Source organism: Carassius gibelio, chromosome A22 (genome assembly GCF_023724105.1).
Source record: "Carassius gibelio isolate Cgi1373 ecotype wild population from Czech Republic chromosome A22, carGib1.2-hapl.c, whole genome shotgun sequence".
Taxonomy (NCBI): domain Eukaryota; kingdom Metazoa; phylum Chordata; class Actinopteri; order Cypriniformes; family Cyprinidae; genus Carassius; species Carassius gibelio.
In genome coordinates, this window is record NC_068392.1 from 2,467,468 (window position 1) to 2,483,044 (window position 15,577).

A 15,577-nucleotide genomic window follows, 5' to 3' on the forward strand; every position below is an offset into this window, starting at 1 on the left:
CCGCTTTGAACTCCCGAAATGACTCAAATGATTCGCGAACCCACTACGAACTCCCGAACGTATTCAAATGATTCGCGATCCCCAAACTGACTCAAATGATTCGCGAACCCACTACGAACTCCCGAACGTATTCAAATGATTCGCGATCCCCAAACTGACTCAAATGATTCGCGAATCGGCTGTGATCTCCCGAAATGACTCAAATGAGTCGCGATCCCCGAACTGACTCAAGTGATTCGCGAAACCCACTCCGAACTGCCGAACTGATTCAAATGAGTCGCGAACCCGCTTTGAACTCCCGAACTAATTCAAATGATTTGCGAACGCGCTACGAACCCCGGAACTGATTCAAATGATAATGTTATTATTTAGATGTTGTTATTTGTTCAAATTTAAAGGGTTTCCAAAAACACTGTGAATGTAAACCGAGACAAACGTCCCGCTCGCTCCGTACTCCCGAACTGACTCAAACGTTTCTGGAAAAATGAGCGCCTGTCACTTCCATTATGAGCACCCATACGGTGTGCCTACATTTGAAATAACGAACTTGAGAGTGCAAAAGACCTGATATGTGAACAGCCGCTTACTTATAGCCTTGTTTGCTGCTCTTTAATTTAATTCTTTGTCATTTATGTGAAATTATGTACCACAACTTAACAGTTTTGCTTTATGGATTATATTTTTTTATCTGTTGAACACCAGACATAAACAAAAAGAAGTTTTAAACTCATTATTTTCATTAATTTAAAAAAAGTAAACAATTTGTCTGCATTTGCGCTAGCATATTCACGCAGCGCTGTCTCGGGAGTGCAGTGCACGTTTTTGAATTCCAATGGTCGAGAAGAGATTTAACCCCGTCTGCTGATTTAAATTGATGGTCTGACAGAAATATTGTTGTGGTAAGTCAGAGAAATACATTCTTTTTGAAGTAATTTACTTTTTATAAGCTTTAAACCCATTAGTAATTAAGTTGTCAATGTTTCTACAGCGGATTTACACTAAAACATGAAAGAGCCTGAACCGCGACAGTGTCACAAGTTGCCTTACATCCATAAGTTTTGTTGTGCTTGTTGCAAACTGTTAAATTAAGAGTTTTCCGATCCTAAGCTTAGAAAAAAAGATGCAAGACTTCAAACTTTCCAGTACTCCTGTGTACTGATAATCCGGGTTCCACCCAGTCCCAGGAGGTTTTGTCTGTTTTATCCTTCTTCACTAAAATGTCTTAAAATTGCTTGGTTATTGACCAGTAATGCTAGGAGATTGTATATATACAATAGGAATTTTGTTATTTACTACTTTTTCAGATTATATTAAACCTGGAAAATATTGGAGAAGATCAATTAAGTTTTCAGGAGCACATTACTGTGAGAAATGCTGAACTATGTAAAAGACAACCTGACTACACCAACATATCAAAAATCTAATGAGATGCGCTCTTTTTAAAAGGGTTGATTTAATGACAAAATCAACATGAGAGGTCATGGACATGTTCCCATTTCTTCGGGTTCCACAAATTGTGAGTATTTGTTTTTAGTGTTGTTTCCTTTGAATTTAGTATTTCCACTGCATTTTAATTTATTTATTTTTTTTTTTGAATAAAAAGTTAAAATTGTTTTAATTAATTTTTCTTTCTTTTTTTGGTAGCTGCTGCATGAAGTGAAGATGCGGTTTGGGAAGGACCTTCATCTTAATCTAGAGAATGCTCTTCAAGTTAAATTAAATTAAATAAAATGTATGCATTTAGCAGACGCGACTTACAGTGCAATCAGGCTATCAATTTTTTACCTATCAAGTGTTCCTGGGGAATCGAACCCCCAACCCCACAATGCTCTACCAATTGAGCTACAGGAACACTACTGTCTACTTTAGCAAATCGACACAAACGCAAAAAGTGTTCTATTTTTCCTTAACACAACCATTAGTTGCTTGGTTTGTTGAATGGTTACTCTAATAAATCTATTTATACCATGGTTTGTCTGAATATTTGATTCTGATTGGCTAAAAGGGGTGCATTAAAATAATTTGATTCACAGGTAGATTCAGTCAGTGTAATTACAATTAAAGTTAAATGTGCTGCTGCAATGACATACATGCAAACAAAACACTTGCACACGAGATCGGAGATTAAAATAATGTGAACTGTGACATTTTGCATTTATTTTTTTAAATAAATTTTTTACAACCTCAGTCGCATTGCTTCACTGCCACTCATAAATCCTCTCCTGTGTTCTCATGGAGTAGTAAAGTGTCTATGAGCATACTTTAGAATCTCAGCAGAAGTACTTTGATTTGGGATGCTGCTTGCCTCGTATACTAATTAATGATTAATGTTTGAAAGTGAAGTGTAAAATAAATTATATAAATATTTTATTTGACTAAGTAATTACAGTAATATTTCAGTCTTTATATATTAATAATTGAATTAAAAAATAAGCAAAATAATAATATTATTTAGATGTTGTTATTTGTTCAAATTTACATGGTTTCCAAAAACATTGTGAATGGAAACCTACTGTAGACAACCATCACATCTAAGATATAATGTGTACCAATAACCTGTTTTGTTGTTTTTGTGTAAACATATGCAGCACTGCTAATCTTACCATCTTTATTCACAGAAAACATCAAGTTTCTCTTCTATATGGACAATGTAAGTTTTGATATGTCATGTCTTTGTGTTCGCTAACTGACTCAATGATTCGCGGACCCGCTTTGAACTCCCGAAATGACTCAAATGATTTGCGAACCCACTACGAACTCCCGAACGTATTCAAATGATGCGCGATCCCCAAACTGACTCAAATGATTCGCGAATCCGCTGTGAACTCCCGAAATTAATCAAATGATTCGCGAAACAGATGCAGCACTGCTAATCCTACCATCTTTATTCACAGAAAACATCAAGTTTCTCTTCTGTCTGGACAATGTAAGTTTTGATATGTCATGTCTTTGTGTTTGCTAACTGACTCAATGATTCGCGGACCCGCTGAGAACTCCCGAAATGACTCAAATGATTCGCGAACCCACTACGAACACCCGAACGTATTCAAATGATTCGCGATCCCCAAACTGACTCAAATGATTCGCGAATCCGCTGAGAACTCCCGAAATGACTCAATTGATTCGCGAACCCACTACGAACACCCGAACGTATTCAAATGATTCGCGATCCCCAAACTGACCCAAATGATTCGCGAACCCGCTTTGAACTCCCGAAATGATTCAAATGATTCGCAAACCCGCTTTGAACCCCGGAACTGATTCAAATGATAATGTTATTATTTGTTCAAATTTAAAGGGTTTCCAAAAACACTGTGAATGTAAACCGAGACAACCGTCCCGCTCGCTCCGTACTCCCGAACTGACTCAAACGTTTCTGGAAAAATGAGCGCCTGTCGCTTCTGTTATGAGCGCCCATAAGGTGCGCCTACATTTGAAATAACGAACTTGAGAGCGCAAAAGACGTAATATGTGAACAGCCCCTTACTTATAGCCTTGTTTGCTGCTCTTTAATTTAATTCTTTGTAATTTATGTGAAATTATGTACCACAACTTAACAGTTTTGCTTTATGGATTATATTTTTTATCTGTTGAACACCAGACATAAACAAAAAGAAGTTTTAAACTTATTATTTTCATTAATTTTAAAAAAGTAAACAATTTGTTTGCATTAGCGCTAGCATATTCACGCAGCGCTGTCTCGGGAGTGCAGTGCACGTTTTTGAATTCCAACGGTCGAGAAGAGATTGATCCCAATCTACTGATTTAAATTGATGGTCTGACAGAAATATTGTTGTGGTAAGTCAGAGAAATACATTCTTTTTAAAGTAATTTACTTTTTATAAGCTTTAAACCCATTAGTAATTAAGTTGTCAATGTTTCTGCAGCGGATTTACACTAAAACACGAAAGAGCCTGAACCTGCGACAGTGTCACAAGTTGCCTTACATCCATAAGTTTTGTTGTGCTAGTTGCAAACTGTTAAATTAAGAGTTTTCCTTAATTTTTTTTTTTTGTTTGAATAAAAAGTTAAAATTGTTTTAATGAATTTTTCTTTCTTTTTTTGGTAGCTGCTGCATGAAGTGAAGATGCGGTTTGGGAAGGACCTTCATCTTAATCTAGAGACTGCTCTTCAAGTTAAATTAAATGTATACATTTAGCAGACGCGACTTACATTTAGGCTATCAATTTTTTACCTATCAAGTGTTCCTGGGGAATCGAACCCCCAACCCCACAATGCTCTACCTTGAGCTACAGGAACACTACTGTCTACTTTAGCAAATCGACACAAACGCAAAAAGTGTTCTATTTTTCCTTAACACAACCATTAGTTGCTTGGTTTGTTGAATGGTTACTCTAATAAATCTATTTATACCATGGTTTGTCTGAATATTTGATTCTGATTGGCTAAAAGGGGTGCATTAAAATAATTTGATTCACAGGTAGATTCAGTCAGTGTAATTACAATTAAAATTAAATGTGCTGCTGCAATGACATACATGCAAAAAAAACACTTGCACACGAGATCGGAGATTAAAATAATGTGAACTGTGACATTTTGCATTTATTTCTTTAAATAAATTTTTTACAACCTCAGTCGCATTGCTACACTGCCACTCATAAATCCTCTCCTGTGTTCTCATGGAGTAGTAAAGTGTCCATTGTGAGCATACTTCAGAATCTCAGCAGAAGTACTTTGATTTTGGATGCTGCTTGGCTCACATACTAATTAATGATTAATGTTTGAAAGTGAAGTGTAAAATAAATTATATAAATATTTTATTTGACTAAGTAATTACAGTAATATTTCAGTCTTTATATATTAATAATTTAATAAAAAAATAAGCAAAATAATAATGTTATTATTTAGATGTTGTTATTTGTTCAAATTTACATGGTTTCCAAAAACACTGTGAATGGAAACCTAGACAACCATCACATCTAAGATATAATGTGTACCAATAACCGGTTTTGTCGTTTTTGTGTAAACATATGCAGCACTGCTAATCTTACCATCTTTATTCACAGAAAACATCAAGTTTCTCTTCTGTCTGGACAATGTAAGTTTTGATATGTCATCTCTTTGTGTTCGCTAACTGACTCAATGATTCGCGGACCCGCTTTGAACTCCCGAAATGACTCAAATGATTCGCGAACCCACTACGAACTCCCGAACGTATTCAAATGATTCGCGATCCCCAAACTGACTCAAATGATTCGCGAATCCGCTGTAAACTCCCGAAATGACTCAAATGATTCGCGAACCCACTACGAACTCCCGAACGTATTCAAATGATTAGCGATTCCCATACTGACTCAAATGATTCGCGAAACCCGCTGTAAACTCCCGAAATGACTCAAATGATTCGCGAACCCACTACGAACTCCCGAACGTATTCAAATGATTAGCGATCCCCAAACTGACTCAAATGATTCGCGAATCCGCTGTGATCTCCCGAAATGACTCAAATGATTCGCGATCCCCGAACTGACTCAAGTGATTCGCGAAACCCGCTCCGAACTGCCGAACTGATTCAAATGAGTCGCGAATCCGCTTTGAACTCCCGAACTGATTCAAATGAACAACTTAACAGTTTTGCTTTATGGATTATATTTTTTATCTGTTGAACACCAGACATAAACAAAAAGAAGTTTTAAACTCATTATTTTCATTAATTTTAAAAAAGTAAACAATTTGTCTGCATTTGCACTAGCATATTCACGCAGCGCTGTCTCGCGAGTGCAGTGCACGTTTTTGAATTCCAACGGTCGAGAAGAGATTGATCCCCGTCTGCTGATTTAAATTGATGGTCTGACAGAAATATTGTTCTGGTAAGTCAGAGAAATACATTCTTTTTGAAGTAATTTACTTTTTATTATCCTTCCCACCCAGCACCAGACGTCATTTGGACGTCGTTTTCTGGTCTAAATCAAGTCGGCCCGTCATGGCCATCTTTTAGACCAAAAAGCGACGTTGAAAATTGGTCTTCATTTGGTCCGTCGGATTTGGTCCAAATTAAGCCCAAAAAGCGACGTTGAAAATTGGTCTTCGTTTGGTCCGTCGGATTTGGTCCAAATTAAGCCCAAAAAGCGACATTTAACGTCTTTTTTTTTTTTTTTTTTTTTTTAATTTAGCCCAAAAATAGATGTAAATGGGCTTTAGTCCAAATTTAGCAGAAAAAAAAACTTTTATTTCGCACCACAAAGCCATTAACATAAACTAGTGAAGAAATTAGACATCATGTCTGATCGCACTGTTAAATATATTTAAATATATTTTGAAAACACTTGATGGTCACGCGCTGTACTGGAGTCACCATGGAAACGGGGCTCAGCTCAACCGTCAAGCAGCTGAATGGACGCTGTCTCTCATGGTTGTTTTCACTAATTTCAGGTAAGTTTAATCCCTAAATTACACAAATGTTACATAAAAGTGTCCCTGAAACTTTCTTTCATGTAAATGACACGCTTTCGTTGAAAATGTAGTTTATAGAAATGGTCAGTGTCTTCATGAAAAGTCCGTTAGCATCTCAACTGTAATGCTAACTACAAGAGGTAACTTTATGTGCATTTTTCACAATATATTTCGCCTACATCAGCATGAATCTGTAATTTTCTTATATATGTGTGTGTTTATATAATATTTTCATAATGTGTGTGTGTGTGTGTGTGTGTGTTTGTTTGCATGTTAGTTATTTTGATGTCCACACTGTAAGAGTATTAATCGATTAGTAAACCTAAAACTTTAAATTCTGTTATTATTCTTTTAATTTTTTTGTATAATCTGTAAATTAATTTTCTTTTCTGCATTTCACCTCTGCTATAGTTTATTTATAATAAACATGGCATTGTATAATAAATATTGTTGGCTTAGACAGATTGACAGAATGACAGATTGTTTATGTTCTAGATTCTTCCATGCTGATGGCCGTGCCTGTATCCAGCTGAAGAACATTTTTAGACATTATGAAACATATAACTAGTAAGTAATACCTCAGACATACACTATTATTCAAACGTTTAAGGGTCAGATTTATCATGTATTTACATTTACATTTATTCATTTAGCAGACTCTTTTATCCAAAGCGACTTACAGATTAAGACAGTGGAAGCAATCAAAAACAAGAGCAATGATATATAAGCAATGTTATAGTGCTATAACAAGTCTCAGTTAGCTTAACACGGTACACATAGCATGGGATTTTAAATAATATAATAAATAAAGAGAAAACAGAATTAAAAAAAAGAGTAGAACAAGCTAGTTAGAGGTCTTTACTCGTACACACACACATACAATTGCATAATAAATGTAAAGAAAATATAATACAAAAAGATTAGAAAGGTAGTTAGATTTTTTTTAAGAATAGAATTAGAATAGTGAGTGTTAAAGTTAGAGGATCAAATAAAGGTGGAAGAGAAATAGAAAATATTATTTAAAAATGTATTTAAAATAAATCTTTTATGCTCACCACTGCTGCATTTATTTGATTAAAATACAGTAAAATAGTAATATTTGAAATTTCTAGGGGTGTCCTTGACTAAGGTTTTTCATAGTTGAATCAGAATTTTTGAATCTTGCCGATATTCGACTGATAGTCTAATCATATGTTTGGGGGCAGAATACATTGAGTCAAGTCTGACATTCGACAGTCATAATTACTGATCTTAATACACTGGTAAAATGTGTTATGAACACCTCGCAGATATAAACGGGGTAAATAATAGTTCATCATTGATGGATCTTTTCTATTTCAGAGACTGAAAATCATTGATAAACCACAAGGTAATTGTGAATAAACTTATTGCAAGAGGAATAATAAGAAGAAAAGAAAATGCATGTGTGATTTAATATTGCTTCTTATTTTTCAATGTTGAAAGTTCTTTCTTCTCATCTTTGTGCATTTTCAGATGTTGTGCATATTTATGGATCAAATTATTTAACGTTGTTTAACTTTTTAACATTATAATATTGGTTGTCTTCTCTTTTTTCATAATTAAGCTCCAACCCCAGTTAAGCAGACCTGAGCAGCTGATCAAGGATCAGCAGAAACTCTGCAGAACGGTGGTCCTCCAGCCCAGGACTGGACACCAGGGTTGTAAGTCATTCTGTCTCTTTATAGTGAATGTTCAGAACATATTGCAGGAGATCTCAACATTGTCTCTCAAGGTCCACTTACATGCAGAGTTTTGCACCAACCTAGTGCAGTGCACCTGAACACATTAATCAAGGTCTTCAGTTTTACTAACTATAAGTCACAAACAGGTGAGTTTGATCAGGTGTGGACGTAAACACTGGGTGTGTTTCACTCAGGTCCGTTGCTCAGTACTCAGTGGTGAAGGGCTGCCTCAATCACTATTTTCATTTTACGGTGCACTGATAATTCGCTATAAGAAAACACGTAATAGATTTTAAAACACAAACCAATAATATATTTCAGCATAAACATATCACTAGACAGGTAATGTCTAATCTAGTAAACATTTCCAATTAATTTATTAATTAAATCTTGCACATACATGTAATAAAGTATTCATCATAATGTGCTGTAAATAGCATTAAAGTAAGATATCAGTTTTATTGTTGTGCATTAATGTCAGTAGTGATGTTGTACAATTAAGGACAGAGATAGTCACCAGTGTATAGTGAGCCACAGTGCTTACCAGTACCTACATTTGTGTACACAATATATTCACAACTTGGCAAACTGTGAAGCTGATTGAGACGTAAACTCTGCATGACAGTGGACCTTAATCCAAGCATATGTCTCTGTACTAAAGTAATGGGAGTTAACAGATCAGGGTGTTTTTAGACCATGATACCTGATTGGCTGACATCATAGTGACGGTAGGTTTAGGGTGGGGTTTAGGTAAGGGGGATCATTTTGATTGCATGATTTAGAAACACCCAGCAGTTTGAAAACACCCACAAAGTCATAAACGCCCACTTTTACTCTGCAGAGACCTAAGTCTCACCTTAATGGCCAGAGCTGACAACCCCTGACATACTGATTAGTTAATAATCCCTCATAAAGAATGAGTACACTTTAATTTGTACATTTTGGACAAACATTGTTTTTTTATTATTAATTTACATTTTAGTTACGGTTTTCTTTCTCACTTTAGATGCTGCAGAAAAAAGAGCGAGGCTAAAGCATTCAAAGTGGAAACATCTGCCGTGGCTCATTAATCCAGAATTGGGATGGAGGAAGGAGCAGAAGAAGCAGAAGATCAGAGATCAGGCAGAGATCTACTGGTGCCCCTGTGTGTTAGTTTAACCAAAGATTTTCCTCACTCACCTTTATGTTGTTCCAAACCAGACTTTTGTTCATCCTTGAAACATAAATGCGGAACTTTTTAATGAAATCTGAGATTATTTTCTTTATATAAAATAACACATTCACACAAGCACCATGATGCATCAGTGTTGCATTGGCGTGAGAGCTGGCGCTTTTGGTGCTTTTGTGAAAATCCATTGGGGAGTCATAATTTCTGAATAGATTATTTTTGCTGTTGTTATTGTTTGTTTGTTTTTTTTTGTACACAAGGCATCTGTTAAAAAAATATCTTAATTTGTGTTCTGCACAAAAGGGTGTTATGGGTTTGGGGCAACATGAGGGTAAGTAATTAATGACAGAATTAAAATTTTTGGTTGTTCTAATGTGGTTATAATTGGTCATAGTTTATTTGTCTTGAAAAAATATATTTATACAGAAACATGGATTAATTTGATAAGTTTATAGTAAAGCCTTTTAAATTGATAAAAAAAAAAAAATCTAAATAAATACTACTCTTTTGCAAGGTCTATTAAAAAAATATGGACAAATGTAATGGTTTCCACAAAATATTTGGCAGCACAACGGTTTTAAACTGATAATAATCAGAAATGTTTCTTGAGCAGCAAATCAGTATATTATAATGATTTCTGAAGATCATGTAATACTGAAGACTGAAGTAATTGTGTTAAAAATTTCAGTTTACAGGCATAAATTACATTCTACAATGCATCCACATAGAAAACAATTATTTCTGTAGTTATATTTCACAATATTACAGTTTTTACGGTCTGTTTAATCAAAAGAAGCTTAAGATGTGATCAAGATTTTACATGAAAGATGTAATGTGTCAATAAATGTGTCAATATACTGTGAATTGTCTTATTTTCACTAATTAGGAATATGACAAATAATTAATGGTTGTAATTAGGTCTGGAAAAGACGTCTTTTCACCGTTCACTATTCAACCACATTTAAACGTAATTTGGACGTCTATTTATAGACGTCTTTTTGACGACCTGAAAAAGACGTCGTTTCACCTTTCACTTTTCAACCACATTTAAACGTAATTTGGACGTCTATTTATAGACGTCTTTTTGACGACATGAAAAAGACGTCGTTTCACCTTTCACTTTTCAACTAAATTTTAACGTTGTTTAGACGACTGCCAATGACGTCTTTTCGACGTCTTTTCAACGAGTTTTTGCTGGGTGGGTTAAACCCATTAGTAATTAAGTTGTCAATGTTTCTACAGCGGATTTACACTAAAACACGAAAGAGCCTGAACCGCGACAGTGTCACAAGTTGCCTTACATCCATAAGTTTTGTTGTGCTTGTTGCAAACTGTTAAATTAAGAGTTTTCCGATCCTAAGCTTAGAAAAAAAGATGCAAGACTTCAAACTTTCCAGTACTCCTGTGTACTGATAATCCGGTTTCCACCCAGTCCCAGGAGGTTTGTCTGTTTTATCCTTCTTCACTAAAATGTCTTAAAATTGCTTGGTTATTGACCAGTAATGCTAGGAGATTGTATATATACAATAGGAATTGTGTTATTTACTACTTTTTCAGATTATATTAAACCTGGAAAATATTGGAGAAGATCAATTAAGTTTTCAGGAGCACATTACTGTGATAAATGCTGAACTATGTAAAAGACAACCTGACTACACCAACATATCAAAAATCGAATGAGATGCGCTCTTTTTAAAAGGGTTGATTTAATGACAAAATCAACATGAGAGGTCATGGACATGTTCCCATTTCTTCGGGTTCCACAAATTGTGAGTATTTGTTTTTAGTGTTGTTTCCTTTGAGTTTAGTATTTCCACTGCATTTTCAATTTTTTTGTTTTTTTTGTTTGAATAAAAAGTAAAAATTGTTCTAATTAATTTTTCTTTATTTTTTTGGTAGCTGCTGCATGAAGTGAAGATGCGGTTTGGGAAGGACCTTCATCTTAATCTAGAGACTGCTCTTCAAGTTAAATTAAATTAAATGAAATTTATGCATTTAGCAGACGCGACTTACAGTGCATTCAGGCTATACATTTTTTACCTATCAAGTGTTCCTGGGGAATCGAACCCCCAACCCCACAATGCTCTACCAATTGAGCTACAGGAACACTACTGTCTACTTTATCAAATCGACACAAACGCAAAAAGTGTTCTATTTTTCCTTAACACAACCATTAGTTGCTTGGTTTGTTGAATGGTTACTCTAATAAATCTATTTATACCATGGTTTGTCTGAATATTTGATTCTGATTGGCTAAAAGGGGTGCTTTAAAATAATTTGATTCACAGGTAGATCCAGTCAGTGTAATTACAAAGAAAGTTAAATGTGCTGCTGCAATGACATACATGCAAACAAAACACTTGCACACGAGATCGGAGAGAACTGTGACATTTTACATTTATTTTTTTAAATACATTTTTTAAAACCTGTCGCATAGCTTCACTGCCACTCATAAATCCTCTCCTGTGTTCTCATGGAGTAGTAAAGTGTCCATGAGCATACTTCAGAATCTCAGAAGAAGTACTTTGATTTTGGATGCTGCTTGGCTCACATACTAATTAATGATTAATGTTTGAAAGTGAAGTGTAAAATAAATCATATAAATATTTTATTTGACTAAGTAATTACAGTAATATTTCAGTCTTTATATATTAATAATTGAATTAAAAAATGAGCAAAATAATAATGTTATTATTTAGATGTTGTTATTTGTTCAAATTTACATGGTTTCCAAAAACACTGTGAATGGAAACCTAGACAACCATCACATCTAAGATATAATGTGTACCAATAACCTGTTTTGTTTTGTTGTTTTTGTGTAAACAGATGCAGCACTGCTAATCTTACCATCTTTATTCACAGAAAACATCAAGTTCATCTTCTGTCTGGACAATGTAAGTTTTGATATGTCATCTCTTTGTGTTCGCTAACTGACTCAATGATTCGCGGACCCGCTTTGAACTCCCGAAATGACTCAAATGATTCGCGAACCCACTACGAACTCCCGAACGTATTCAAATGATTCGCGATCCCCAAACTGACTCAAATGATTCGCGAACCCACTACGAACTCCCGAACGTATTCAAATGATTCGCGATCCCCAAACTGACTCAAATGATTCGCGAATCGGCTGTGATCTCCCGAAATGACTCAAATGAGTCGCGATCCCCGAACTGACTCAAGTGATTCGCGAAACCCACTCCGAACTGCCGAACTGATTCAAATGAGTCGCGAACCCGCTTTGAACTCCCGAACTAATTCAAATGATTTGCGAACGCGCTACGAACCCCGGAACTGATTCAAATGATAATGTTATTATTTAGATGTTGTTATTTGTTCAAATTTAAAGGGTTTCCAAAAACACTGTGAATGTAAACCGAGACAAACGTCCCGCTCGCTCCGTACTCCCGAACTGACTCAAACGTTTCTGGAAAAATGAGTGCCTGTCACTTCCATTATGAGCACCCATACGGTGTGCCTACATTTGAAATAACGAACTTGAGAGCGCAAAAGACCTGATATGTGAACAGCCGCTTACTTATAGCCTTGTTTGCTGCTCTTTAATTTAATTCTTTGTCATTTATGTGAAATTATGTACCACAACTTAACAGTTTTGCTTTATGGATTATATTTTTTTATCTGTTGAACACCAGACATAAACAAAAAGAAGTTTTAAACTCATTATTTTCATTAATTTAAAAAAAGTAAACAATTTGTCTGCATTTGCGCTAGCATATTCACGCAGCGCTGTCTCGGGAGTGCAGTGCACGTTTTTGAATTCCAATGGTCGAGAAGAGATTTAGCCCCGTCTGCTGATTTAAATTGATGGTCTGACAGAAATATTGTTGTGGTAAGTCAGAGAAATACATTCTTTTTGAAGTAATTTACTTTTTATAAGCTTTAAACCCATTAGTAATTAAGTTGTCAATGTTTCTACAGCGGATTTACACTAAAACATGAAAGAGCCTGAACCGCGACAGTGTCACAAGTTGCCTTACATCCATAAGTTTTGTTGTGCTTGTTGCAAACTGTTAAATTAAGAGTTTTCCGATCCTAAGCTTAGAAAAAAAGATGCAAGACTTCAAACTTTCCAGTACTCCTGTGTACTGATAATCCGGGTTCCACCCAGTCCCAGGAGGTTTTGTCTGTTTTATCCTTCTTCACTAAAATGTCTTAAAATTGCTTGGTTATTGACCAGTAATGCTAGGAGATTGTATATATACAATAGGAATTTTGTTATTTACTACTTTTTCAGATTATATTAAACCTGGAAAATATTGGAGAAGATCAATTAAGTTTTCAGGAGCACATTACTGTGAGAAATGCTGAACTATGTAAAAGACAACCTGACTACACCAACATATCAAAAATCTAATGAGATGCGCTCTTTTTAAAAGGGTTGATTTAATGACAAAATCAACATGAGAGGTCATGGACATGTTCCCATTTCTTCGGGTTCCACAAATTGTGAGTATTTGTTTTTAGTGTTGTTTCCTTTGAATTTAGTATTTCCACTGCATTTTAATTTATTTATTTTTTTTTGAATAAAAAATTAAAATTGTTTTAATTAATTTTTCTTTCTTTTTTTGGTAGCTGCTGCATGAAGTGAAGATGCGGTTTGGGAAGGACCTTCATCTTAATCTAGAGAATGCTCTTCAAGTTAAATTAAATTAAATAAAATGTATGCATTTAGCAGACGCGACTTACAGTGCAATCAGGCTATCAATTTTTTACCTATCAAGTGTTCCTGGGGAATCGAACCCCCAACCCCACAATGCTCTACCAATTGAGCTACAGGAACACTACTGTCTACTTTAGCAAATCGACACAAACGCAAAAAGTGTTCTATTTTTCCTTAACACAACCATTAGTTGCTTGGTTTGTTGAATGGTTACTCTAATAAATCTATTTATACCATGGTTTGTCTGAATATTTGATTCTGATTGGCTAAAAGGGGTGCATTAAAGTAATTTGATTCACAGGTAGATTCAGTCAGTGTAATTACAATTAAAGTTAAATGTGCTGCTGCAATGACATACATGCAAACAAAACACTTGCACACGAGATCGGAGATTAAAATAATGTGAACTGTGACATTTTGCATTTATTTTTTTAAATAAATTTTTTACAACCTCAGTCGCATTGCTTCACTGCCACTCATAAATCCTCTCCTGTGTTCTCATGGAGTAGTAAAGTGTCTATGAGCATACTTTAGAATCTCAGCAGAAGTACTTTGATTTGGGATGCTGCTTGCCTCGTATACTAATTAATGATTAATGTTTGAAAGTGAAGTGTAAAATAAATTATATAAATATTTTATTTGACTAAGTAATTACAGTAATATTTCAGTCTTTATATATTAATAATTGAATTAAAAAATAAGCAAAATAATAATATTATTTAGATGTTGTTATTTGTTCAAATTTACATGGTTTCCAAAAACATTGTGAATGGAAACCTACTGTAGACAACCATCACATCTAAGATATAATGTGTACCAATAACCTGTTTTGTTGTTTTTGTGTAAACATATGCAGCACTGCTAATCTTACCATCTTTATTCACAGAAAACATCAAGTTTCTCTTCTATATGGACAATGTAAGTTTTGATATGTCATGTCTTTGTGTTCGCTAACTGACTCAATGATTCGCGGACCCGCTTTGAACTCCCGAAATGACTCAAATGATTTGCGAACCCACTACGAACTCCCGAACGTATTCAAATGATTCGCGATCCCCAAACTGACTCAAATGATTCGCGAATCCGCTGTGAACTCCCGAAATTAATCAAATGATTCGCGAAACCACTACGAACTCCCGAACGTATTCAAATGATTCGCGATCCCCAAACTGACTCAAATGATTCGCGAATCTGCTGTGAACTCCCGAAATGACTCAAATGATTCGCGAACCCACTACGAACTCCCGAACGGATTCAGATGATTCGCGATCCCCAAACTGAGTCAAATGATTCGCGAACCCACTTTGAACTCCCGAAAAGATTCAAATGATTCGCGATCCCCGAACTGACTCAAATGATTCGCGAAACCCGCTTCGAACTGCCCGAACTGATTCAAATGAGTCGCGAACCCGCTTTGAACTCCCGAACTGATTCAAATGATTCGCGAACACGCTACGAACCCCGGAACTGATTCAAATGATAATGTTATTATTTAGATGTTGTTATTTGTTCAAATTTAAAGGGTTTCCAAAAACACTGTGAATGTAAACCGAGACAACCGTCCCACTCGCTCCGTACTCCCGAACTGACTCAAACGTTTCTGGAAAAATG

The 15,577-nt window shown here is 35.3% G+C and overlaps 1 long non-coding RNA gene across 1 annotated transcript; it reads left to right on the forward strand.

Annotated features, from left to right (window-relative positions):
• The first annotated feature begins 5,883 nt into the window (after positions 1–5,883).
• Positions 5,884–10,143, forward strand: LOC127942816 (uncharacterized). The gene is made up of 6 exons (XR_008149436.1): positions 5,884–6,393; positions 6,486–6,554; positions 6,910–6,981; positions 7,756–7,783; positions 8,000–8,096; positions 9,124–10,143. It is a non-coding gene; the product is annotated as an uncharacterized LOC127942816 (long non-coding RNA).
• Positions 10,144–15,577: the final 5,434 nt, after the last annotated feature.